The 10821-nt window shown below is 51.5% G+C and overlaps 1 protein-coding gene across 9 annotated transcripts in view; it reads left to right on the top strand.

Moving 5' to 3' along the window:
- Positions 1-2906: 2906 nt before the first annotated feature.
- The window catches only part of Arvcf (ARVCF delta catenin family member), a 51235-nt gene continuing 43320 nt past the window's right edge, over positions 2907-10821 (top strand). For 6 of the 9 annotated variants that reach the window (XM_048343484.1, XM_048343481.1, XM_048343486.1 and 3 more), the window contains exons 1-2: positions 2909-3031; positions 8627-8680. The gene's annotated coding sequence lies outside the window, so the exon portion shown is untranslated. Of the gene's footprint in view, positions 3032-5750; positions 5980-6165; positions 6183-8626; positions 8681-10821 lie in introns of those variants that run through there. The other 3 variants (XM_048343478.1, XM_048343479.1, XM_048343480.1) reach the window with 3 other exon arrangements.

The following is a 10821-nucleotide window of genomic DNA, read 5'->3' as shown; positions in this document are numbered from 1 at the left end:
TCTCATCTCTCACTTGCACATCTCCTCACTAAGGCACTGACTACTTTTTGTGGCCACCTTCTTAGTCTCTAAACACCTGCAACTGTCAGAAAATTGTCCTTGACATTCAGCAACCTTTTTCTCCATGGCTTTCTATAGAGCTGACTAGCAGCTGGTTGGAAAGAATGAGAGAGAGGCAGGCTACCTGGCTACTGGCCCTGTCTGGTTTGTTTCTGACCTCTGCCTGTGTAGTCTGGTGGGCAGAGTGCCAGATAGCAGTCCTGAGACCTATTTGAGCTGGCTCTGCTCTGATCCCCTCTATGAAGCTGATGATCCGGCTCAAAGACAAGTCTCTGGAAACTATAGGGGGTGGGGATCAAGGGAAGGCTGAATCTCCCTTTTGTTAACTTGCAGCCAAGACCTATCCAGCCCCTCTTGCCACCATCAGCAAGTGTGGGAGGAAGTGGTGCTGAACCACAAGAAGAGCCCCAGGAAGGCTAGGGTCTGTTATCATAAAGACAGATGTCTGGAGACAGTTGGACTTAATAAATCTACTCCTATATAGAGGAAATGGAATATCCAAGTTAAAATGTCTCCCATGGTGCTTCTACACAGAATGAGAGCATCCTTGTTTGTTGTGATACCTGTGTGCTAGAAAAGGATGCCATCCCAGAGCTGCAAACAATAGCCTTGTTCCTTTCAATTTCCTTTCAAGTGGCAGTGCCAATAGATTAATAGTGACTATTTGGCTCTGAAAAGTGTCTGGGATCGATTTGCCATGACTGCCAGGACACAGATGGACTCAATAGTTGGTACCTACAGGGAATTGTTGTTCTATACCATTTCATTTTCTTTGTTCTGACCAAGCAACTATACTGGATGAACACACTAGACCCTCCACATAGCTGGACAAAACGTAAGTGTCTGGATCCTGACCTGTCCCCTACCATCTATGAAACTCTCTGTGGGTTGTTCAGTTTCCCTGGTGGCCTTGGGAAATGCAGACAACACAGGAATTGTTCATCTCCAAGTATGCCTGGGGCAAAAAGGTTTAGACAGAGCACTTCCTTTAACATGATCCCCACTGGATAGAGCCTGTTGCTCTCATACCCCAAAGTTAAGTGGAACTGGCCAAGGATTACCATCTATGTGTATACCTAATCACTACAGTGCTAAACTCAATTGAGAAGAGCCCTCCAGTGTTTCTCCATGTCCAAGTAGGACAGAGAAAAATGAGACACTAGAGTCAGGCTGCAATGGCTCATACCTGTAGTCCCAGCTATTAAGCAGTCTGAGACCTGAGGATGACAGTTTGAAGCCAGCCCCAGGCAGAAAAGTCCAAGAGACTCTTTTTATAAAATTATTAATGTTTTTTTTTCTTTTTATCGGTTGTAGGGCTTGAACTCTGGGCCTGGGCGCTGTCCTGAGTTCTTTTTTTTTTGTTTGTTTTGTTTTTGTTGCCAGTCCTGGGGCTTGAACTCAGGGCCTGAGCACTGTCCCTGGCTTCTTTTTGCTCAAGGCTAGCACTCTGCCTCTTGAGCCACAGTGCCAATTCTGGCTTTTTCTATATATGTGGTGCTTGGGGAATTGAACCCAGGGCTTCATGTATATGAGGCAAGGACTTTACCATTAGGCCATATTCCCAGCCCTGTCCTGAATTCTTTTTGCTCAAGGCTAGCGCTCTACCACTTTGACCCACAGCACCACTTCCAGTTTTCTGGTAGTTAATTGGAGATAAAAGTCTCACAGACTTTCCTGCCCTGTCTGTTTTTGAACTGTGATGCTCAGATCTCAGCCTCTTGAGTAGCTAAAATTACAGGAGTGAGCCACCAGCACCCAGCTCCAAGAGACTCTTATCTCCAAGGGTCAACCCGCAAAAAGCCAGAAGTAGAAGTGTAGCCCAAGTGGTAGAGCACCAGCTTTGAACAAAATAAGCTAGGAGACAGGGCCCAGGTCCTGATTTCAAGCAAACACACACGTGTACCAGGATGGGGTGCCTCATCCCAGCTGAGAACTGTATCAACTGCCACCTGCCATGTGGACGTTAGAAAGAGGAATCCTAGGAGGCTCTGCAGGATGAGTGGCAAGGGGCCTTTAGAGATAGGGCTGATGAAGGGTGGGGATGGTAAATGGTTCCAGTCTTCGGAAACATTGTATGTAGCCCACACTCCATCCCAGCCTTGCTAAACCAGGGACACAATCTTGCCCTAGCTTTAGGGACCGTGGAACAATTAGACCACAAGAGTCCCTCGGTCTCGGAGTGGAAGATAACTAGATTCACGCTTAAATCTCGTGAAACCCTCTACAGACTTCAGTTTTCCAACTGTAAAATGGGGGCAGTAGCAGAACTCTCTCCCTCGCGGGTTGTGTGAGGAATACAATCAAATGCCCATAGAAAGGATCCACGCGCAGCATGGGGCAGACAGCAGGAGCTGAAGGATTCCAGCGAACTGGAGATAGTATTGGAAACAAGGCAGCCCGACTCTGGGTTAGGTCGCCTGCCACGCCAGCTCCCGTTTGGGGCACGGCGGTCCGGGAACACCTTCGAAGGCCGCCAGGAGGGGGCAGCCCCGAACCCTCAGCCACGGCAGCTGCTGCAGTTTTCCAGGCAGGTGCCGGGGCCGCGTCCTCTCCGCGAGGGGACCGGTCGTCGGCCGGGACTGACAGTCCAAGGGCCCAATGGCAAGCCGCCTTCTCTGCACATTCACCCAATCGACACCGGTTGCCGGGATGCACAGGTTCACTCAACCAATAGGAAAATTTGCGGCTGTCGGGGCGGGGCAGAGGGCTGCGAAGCCGGCCAAGCTGGCTTTGCGCACGGGCCGCGCCAGGGGCGTGCGCTAGGGGCGGGGAGGGCTAGCCCTCGGGCTGCGCGCTGGACTGGGGAGGGAGGGAGGGGCCGCCCGCCCGCGCAGCGACTCAAGTTGCGGCCCCGGTGACCCGAACCTGCGCCGCGCCCAGCCGGGGGACGCCGCTCCCCGCGGGGAGGGACGGGAGGACGCCCGTTTGGGGGCGGAGGCCGCTCTGCGGAGCCGCCCACGCTGCGCTCCAGGTAAGCTTCGCCGGGTGGGCGGGGTCCGGGGACAAGGCCTGCGGCCGAGGGGTGGATTGGAAACCCGGGACGATTCTGGGGTTGGGGTGGGGGCGGTGACAGGGGTTGGGGCGGGGTGCGGTTCTGGGTTGCGAAGCGCCCGGGAGGAGGGACCGAGTCTTGGGTTCCGAGTTAGGGTCTGGGTGGGGGTCGGGAGCCTGGAGCGGGGCATTAGAGGCCCTCTCCAACCCCACCCGCGCGCCTTGCGGCGGCCCTGAACACCGGGGGTCAACTGGGGCGGTTTCCTTTGTGCTCGGCCTCCGGGCCGTGCGGGATGCCCCGCACCTCGAGTCCCCCGCTGAGCGCCACCCAGCTGGGCAGCCTGGTCTCCTCTGCGCGCCCACGGAGTCTGGAAGACCGGGCCCGGCGGCCACGGAAACTTTCCTAGGGCCAGAGGGGCGGCGAGGCCGGGGAACTTTCCAGGATCGACACGCCGCGGGAAAACGCTCGGGCATCGCTATGCCGAAGGAATATCCCAGCAGTACTGAGGCTCCTCTTGCCTCCAGGATGAACGGGGAGCTTCCCTGGGGATCCCTGCCTAGTGTGGTGCTCTGGGTCCCTCTCCACCTCATCCCTACATGAGCTTTGGTCACTGGTACTTAGCCAGAGAAGGAGTTGCTTTGGGCTAGAGGCTTTCTTATTTTTAATTTAAAAATAGTGAGTGCACATAAAGCTTGGTCTCCCCCCTCCCCACCCCCTTTGTGTGACAATACTGGGGCTTAAACTCAGGGCAGGGCTTGACCTCAGGGCCCAGGCTCCTGGTTTACCTTTTCCGTTGAAGACTAGCGCTCTACCACTTGCGCCACAGTTCCACGTTCAGCTTTTTTGGTGGTTAATTGGAGAGGAGAGTCTCACAGATTTTCCTGACCAGGCTGACGTTGAACTGCGATCCTAGGTTCTCAGCCCCTAGAATTACAGCTATCGGCCACAGGCACCTAGCAAAAGCCGTTTTTATACCCTGTGTCATGTGTCAGAGCGAACATGAACCGGAGGACTCTGGAGCCTTCTTCCTTGTAGATTCAGATGTATTTAGAAATTTAAAAAAAGGAAAGAAATGTCCCCCGCCCCCAATGCATGTCATCTGGTTAGGATGGGTCTCCTAATGTTTCTGGCCCCCAGCCTCAGGTGGTTTACCCACATTCCAATGTGCAAGGCACAAGTCAGGATTTATAAACCCAGGGAGTGGGATGAGGAGCTAGATGCTGTTGGGGAAATTCTCCCCTCAGGATTAGAAAGAACTAGCTGTGCCCTGGGAGATTCCAATCCTTGGTGACCTCGCCTCTGCTCCAAGATGTAGGCTGTGGTCAGAGATCTGTCTGGTCCATCCAGACCAAGTGCTGCCTGTCTTATGATCACAGTGTCACTTGGGTAGGTTGAAACTCTTGACTAGTATGCTAAGGCCATATCCATTCAGTTCCTGAGCAAGTGGTCCAGGTGTTGGGTGTCTGGAAAGACATGGACCTTCCCCCTGGCTTTGTCTCATCCTATTGGGATACTTGCTCCATGCTCTCCTATAACTTTCCACCTTCAGTTTCAGATCCATCAGAATACTTGCTCTCCATAGGGACTCAATGGCCAGCCTGGGGAAAGGGTCATTCTACTTCCTCAGCAACTATCTACCTGGCTCTTGTCTGCTGAGCTTCTCTCAGGGGCTTGTCTTCACTGATATAACCTTTTTTTTTTTTTTAAGACTACTTGTTTATTTATTGCCAGTTCTGGGGCTTGAATTCAGAGCCTGGGCACTGTCCCTGAGCTGCTTCTGCTCAAGGCTAGCACTCTACCACTTGAGCCACAGTGCCACTTGCAGCTTTTTCTGTTTATGTGGTGCTGAGGAATTGAAGCCAGAGCTTCATGCATGCCACCACTAAGCCTCATTCTCAGCCCTTAAATTTATTTTCTTACTTTTATTGTAAAGGTGATCTACAGAGGGGTTATAGTTACATAAGTAAGGTAATGAGTACATTTCTTGTTGAACAGTATTCCTCCTGGTCTAACCCTTTCCTGCTTAGTCAGGGATGCTGTCCTCACCCCTTACACATCTAGGCTGCTTGGCTCCCTGTGTTCACTCTACTATCCTCTCCAGAGGGAGTCCCTTCCTGGTCCCAGACACCTTTTACACTTCTTATCTTTCATTAGGGCAGGGCTGTAGTCCTACCTCTGTTTGTGCTGCCCTGAAATTCAGGATGAATTGGTTTTACACCAAAAGACAGAAAGGGGTGGGATAGGGACCCAAACACAAGTGTGAGACATGGACGGGGACAAGGAAACCCCCTGCCTCAAAGAGGAGGCAGGAGCTCTGCAGAGCCAGTGGGGACCAGGGACACCAAGCAGACACCAGATGTGTTGGAGCTGGCCAGACCTCATGTCTATCTTGTTCCATACCTGGCCAAAGCACAAGGGAAAGGTGTCAGAGCTCAGGTGGGGTCCAGCATGCATTCCTCCCAGGAGCCCAGTGGCTAGGGAGTGGGGGAGGTCCCCAAGTCCCCAAGTAGGTCATAAGCCATTCTCAAGACTGTCTGGCAATGGCTCCTGCTGAGTGAGAATGTAGAATCTATTCCCTCTCTCCCTCCCTCCCTCCCTCCCTCCCTCCCTCCCTCCCTCCCTCCCTCCCTTCCTTCCTTCCTTCCTTCCTTTTTTTTTTTTAAGCTTCCCTCAAGACAGAATTAGGATATGAGCTCCTGAATCTTCTTGGGTCATCCCAGCCAAAGAATTGGATTGCATATCTTAGTGTTTGGGAAGGTAATGCCAGAGAGCTGGCAGATACCCTCACAGGGAGCCCCCATTCCTTCTTTCCCCACTGAGGCAAACCTGTTCCTGTGTCCACTGAGGAGCTGGCAGCCTCTAATAAAGCATCTAGGAGCTGAGTGTGGCCACCAGAGGGCATCAGGCACTCCCACAGGACGTCTACGGTAAGTAAGACATGTTCCACTCAGCCTCTCCCTGTGTGCCAGAACTTCCCCTTATGCCCAGCTGGGATGCCAGAGCTCTATTTCCTATGGGCTGCCCATCAGGGGTGTGGCACTGGAGAGGAGCCAGGGATCCCTGGAGCAAGGCCTCTTGGTGCCTTGCAGTGTTTCTTATACCCAAGAAGAGGCCTGAGGCCAGATGGTAGGTAAGTGGAGGATGGGGATCCTGCCCCTGCATGCCCAGAAGTTGATGCTTTCTTCAGACATACACCCCAAGTCCATCCTGCTGCCACAGCAGGGTCTGATCGTGGACTGTGTCTCCGTGTCCACAGTATAAATGGATGTATGCTCACAATGTGTTCAGAGTGTCCACTGCAGGAGGAACAGTTTTGTTGTGGTAGATAATATTGGCATTGAGCAGCATAAACTTTCCCTGCCCAGCACTATGTACATGTGCCTATGTTGGCTGCTGGGTGACGTTACCAGCTTCTTGCATTCAGTGTCACTTCTGTTCATAGAGCAGAAAGCAAAGAGATCTCACAGGGCTGCAACCTCATGCTTAGGCAAGCCAGCCTGCTCTTCACTGGGCCCACGTGGCCCTGAGTTGCCTGCCTGGTGTGCATAGTCTGGGCCCATCCCAGACTCAGTTTGTACCAATGAGAGCTGCCTCACATAGTCGGTATCTGTGAGAGGTAGGCTCACAATCCATGTGAGCCTTGACACATGTCAAGTCTGTGGAGAGCCTGTCTGTTATCAGAGCTGATAACAAAGTCACAGGGTTTTCTATGTGATAAAACCTACACGAACATTTAAGCTAAAAACACAGATGTCCCAGAAATGTCATATTCAGAGTAGGGGCTGATTGCTGAGCGTCAGACTAAAGTGTAGGAGCAGGGGTGAGTATCAGTGGGCAGTTCCCACACACACCCAGGTATTCCCAGCACATGTGTAACTTAGGCTTCCAGTTCTTCCTTGTCCTTGGCCTCCTCCTGACTCCATGATCCCACCTTTATACCTGGCCCACCTCCAACTGAAACCTTTCCCCATGATGAAGGAGCTATTGTGCAGGGAGATCCACTTTTGTGACCAAAGGAAGGTTGAGAAGAGGCTTAGAATAATTGGGGAACTACTTCAGAGCAGAGAGGAAAGAACTCCCATTACCCTTCCCTCCAAAGATAGCCTTTCACCAGAGGCACATCCCTTCCCCTTTCACCAGAGGCACATCCCTTCCCATGTATCTTTGCCATCTTGGTTTTCATGACATGAACTTCCCTGGCAGTGTTCTGGAGCTGGATGTCATGAGAGGAGAAGGTTTGGAGAGGTAGCTCAGATGATAGAGTGCTAGCCAATAAGTGGAAGTGTCGGGTACCAAGTTTAAGTCCCAGTCTCAGACAAAAATAAAGAAAAGAAAATGAAGCCCAGTGCCAGTGGCTCATGCCTGTAATCCTAGCTACTGAGGAGGCTGAGAACTGAGGGTCATTGTTTGAAGCCAGCTTAGGCAAGAAAGTCTGTGAGACTCATCTCCATTTAACTGCACACAAAAAAAGCAGGAAGTAGTGCTGTGGCTCAAGTGGTAGAGTACTGGCCTTTAGCAAAAAAGTTCAGGAAAATTTTCAGGCCCAGAGTTCAAGCCCTAGGACTGGTGAGAGATGGGGCTTGGGGGGAGGGGGGGCTGTGGAACACGTGACGTATCACCAAGCTGAGATACAAACTTGGTTCCTTCTTCTTCCCCTGGTGGGGCCATGGCCTGAATGAGTCACTGGCCACACTTTATCCCTTGCTATAGCCCATACACTGTGGGCACTGTGGACTCAAGGGCCATGTCTCAGATCACACCTGGCCATAGCTCTGAGCTTAGTGATCTGCCTGCCACTGATGTCTTGGGAACTAGGGTCAGCCTTCCCACACAGGACTGCAGAGTTTTTATTCTAATGAGTCTGGTGGGTGTAGTTAATAGTGGGTAGACTACTTCTGGTCAATATATACTGTTGCTCAACTTCACCCTGGGTGGGCACAGCCTTAGGGCTGGACAGGGAAGGATATAAGGGCATACTTGCCACCCCTGGTTGGATTTTCTAATGACTCAAGTATGCCCAACTGCCACCAGTTTGATATCTGGCTTGAAGATATAGCCTGTAGTGGGACCAGCCTACTAGGTTGCTGGTCATTGTTGGCCAGGACATTAGCTAAGTGTGATCTGTCAGCTCAGGAGACACATCTTATAGGGCAGGGATGGATGGAAGGTGAGCCAGGTTAGTAGAGGGGCTGTGACCCCCTCTTACATGGACCAACAATACCCCTAACCTACTTGTGCCTAGTGTAGGAGTTCTCTCTACAGGCTGTTATCAGGACAAAACAGCCCATCTTTCTGGAATCTTTAAGAAAAAGAGCACTGTTAGTTCATACATCTGAACACTCAGTGTTTAGAAATGCTCCTGAGGGAAGTTCACCCAATGTAACTGCAGGCCCAGTTGTATGTGGGAACAAGAAAGTGCACACTAGTGCATGGTTACATCCGGAGTCTTGCAGGTTGACCTCAGGGTCAGGGATAGGAACATCCTCCTTGGGGACAGTCCAGATCACCTCAGTCCAGAAGGGTTTACTCCAGCCAGGGTGGCCCTACACACAGTGCCCTCTGGTTTCTCCACAGGAGCCAGAGCCCACAGAATGGGCAATAGGACATGCTGATCGGCTCTCAAGACAGGTAAGTGGTGAAGGCTATTCCCTTCCATACTAGACTGCAGAGTTACCCTTCCTCGTGGGCATGGTGGGTGTAGTTGGTAGTGGGCACTCTAGTCAATGTGTACTGTTGCTCAGCCTCACCCTGGGAGGACACATCCTCAGGGTTGGACAGGGGCCTCCCGCCACCACTGGATTTTCTAATGACTCCACTATGGCTAACAGCCACTGGCAACATCTGGCTTGAGGACACGCCTGTAGTGGTTACTGCTCAGTGCTGGTCTGGACGTTAGCTGTGTGTGATCTCTGTCTCAGCTTGGAGGCCAGACTTGGTGATCTGGTATTGAAACAACCTGCCTAGTCTAGTGCTTACCTCAGCTTTCTTATGCCCCCAGGAGACTGGAGCCTCCAGGGAGTATCAGCCAATGGACCTCAAAGCCAGGTAGCACAGACTTTATCTAAGAGGGCCAGATAACATTATAATTTTGTAGATCTTGTGGTCTCTGCCATAGCCACATTGCTCTGCCACCGTAGGACAAAAACAACTGCAGAGGACTGTAACAAATCATGTTCTGCTCTATCACAGCTAGGGCCATGTGTGCCAGCCCCTACTGAGTATGTTATCTTTGTTTTGGGTTCAACTGTTAATTACAGCTGCCAGTTCTAATAGTGCCCAGGAGGTAGGCATTGGGAGGCCAACTTATCCATGTGTCCTCCTAGTACCCTTTAAGTGGAAGGGACATGCCGATGTCACTGGACACCCTGCAGTGGTTGCTGTTGGGCAGAGAGGGTAAGAGCTGCAAAGAATTCTCCCCTGGTTATTCTTTGTAAATGGTTTTTTTTTTTTGCCAGTCCTGGGCCTTGGACTCAGGGCCTGAGCACCATCCCTGGCTTTTTCCCCGCTCAAGGCTAGCACTCTGCCACCTGAGCCACAGCGCCCCTTCTGGCTGTTTTCCATATATGTGGTGCTGGGGAATCGAACCTAGGGCCTCGTGTATCCGAGGCAGGCACTCTTGCCACTAGGCCATATTCCCAGCCCCTTTGTAAATGTTTTATTTTGTGCTGGTACCAGGATTAAACTCAGGGCCTGGGCATTGTCCCTTACCTTATTTGCTCAAGGCTGATGCTCTACTACTTGAGCCACACCTCCATTTCCAGCTTTTGGTGGTTACTTGGAGATAAGAGTTTCATGGACTTTCCTACCTGGACCATCTTCAAACTTTGATTCTTCACTCTTAGCATTCTGAGTAGCTAGCTAAGGTTACAAGTGTGAGCTACAGGTGCCCCCCCTGGTCACTCTTATTTCTCCAGTACTAGTACCCCTCCCTAGCTAGTCATCTGCCCAACTCCTACTGAGGGCTGCCTCTGGGAGGCTTAACTGATACCAGCCTTGTGGATTTTCAGTGACACCTAGTGCTGGGGTAGAGACATGGCCCACTCAGGCTGTGTTGGGGAGATGGTAGTAGCCACAGATCTAGAAGTACCAAGGCCTTTGGATGCTTTAGTGCCCTATACTAAGAGTCATGGCACAAAGGAGACACAGGGTAGTTTGAGTTGACTTTGCCTTTTCCCAAAGACCTTGGACATAAAAAGCTACTGGCAGGCTACCCTGGCAGGAGCCCAGTGAGAACCAGGCTCTGTTGCTGACTGCTGTGTTGTAGAGGCAGTATCTGATGGGGCATCTAAATGCTCAGTCCACTGAGCCAGGATAGGCTCAGGCTGTGTCCAGGAATCACTGGCCTAGAGCATCCAAGCCTTGGGTCCTGGCATTGATTATAGCTGGCTCATTTGGGAGCAATAGGGGGAAGAAGGGCTAGCCTGTACCCCTTTTAATTCCTGATAGGCCACCATACCTCATGAAGGCCAGGTTAGCCAGACATTAAATCACAACTCTGGCAATAGCATCTTCAGGAAAGCAGTTGGCTAAGTGCGCCTGAGGCAGCCTGGTCATTCTCATCTACTCTGCTGTGCTTGCTCCTTTTCTGCCCCCTTTTTCCCTCTTTGCTTTCAGTTCCTGGTCTTCTCCCCATCATCTGTGGCCTTCTCTGTTCCTCTTTTCTCTCCTCTCTTTCTGCCTTTGTTTTGCTTGTCTGGAGTGTTTGTCATTGATTATTCATATCTGCTATGGTAATTGATTATCCATGCCTGCCCTGGGTGTTAGAGTCA

Source organism: Perognathus longimembris, chromosome 3, assembly GCF_023159225.1.
Source record: "Perognathus longimembris pacificus isolate PPM17 chromosome 3, ASM2315922v1, whole genome shotgun sequence".
NCBI lineage: Eukaryota > Metazoa > Chordata > Mammalia > Rodentia > Heteromyidae > Perognathus > Perognathus longimembris.
This window is presented reverse-complemented; position numbering and strand designations above follow the sequence as displayed.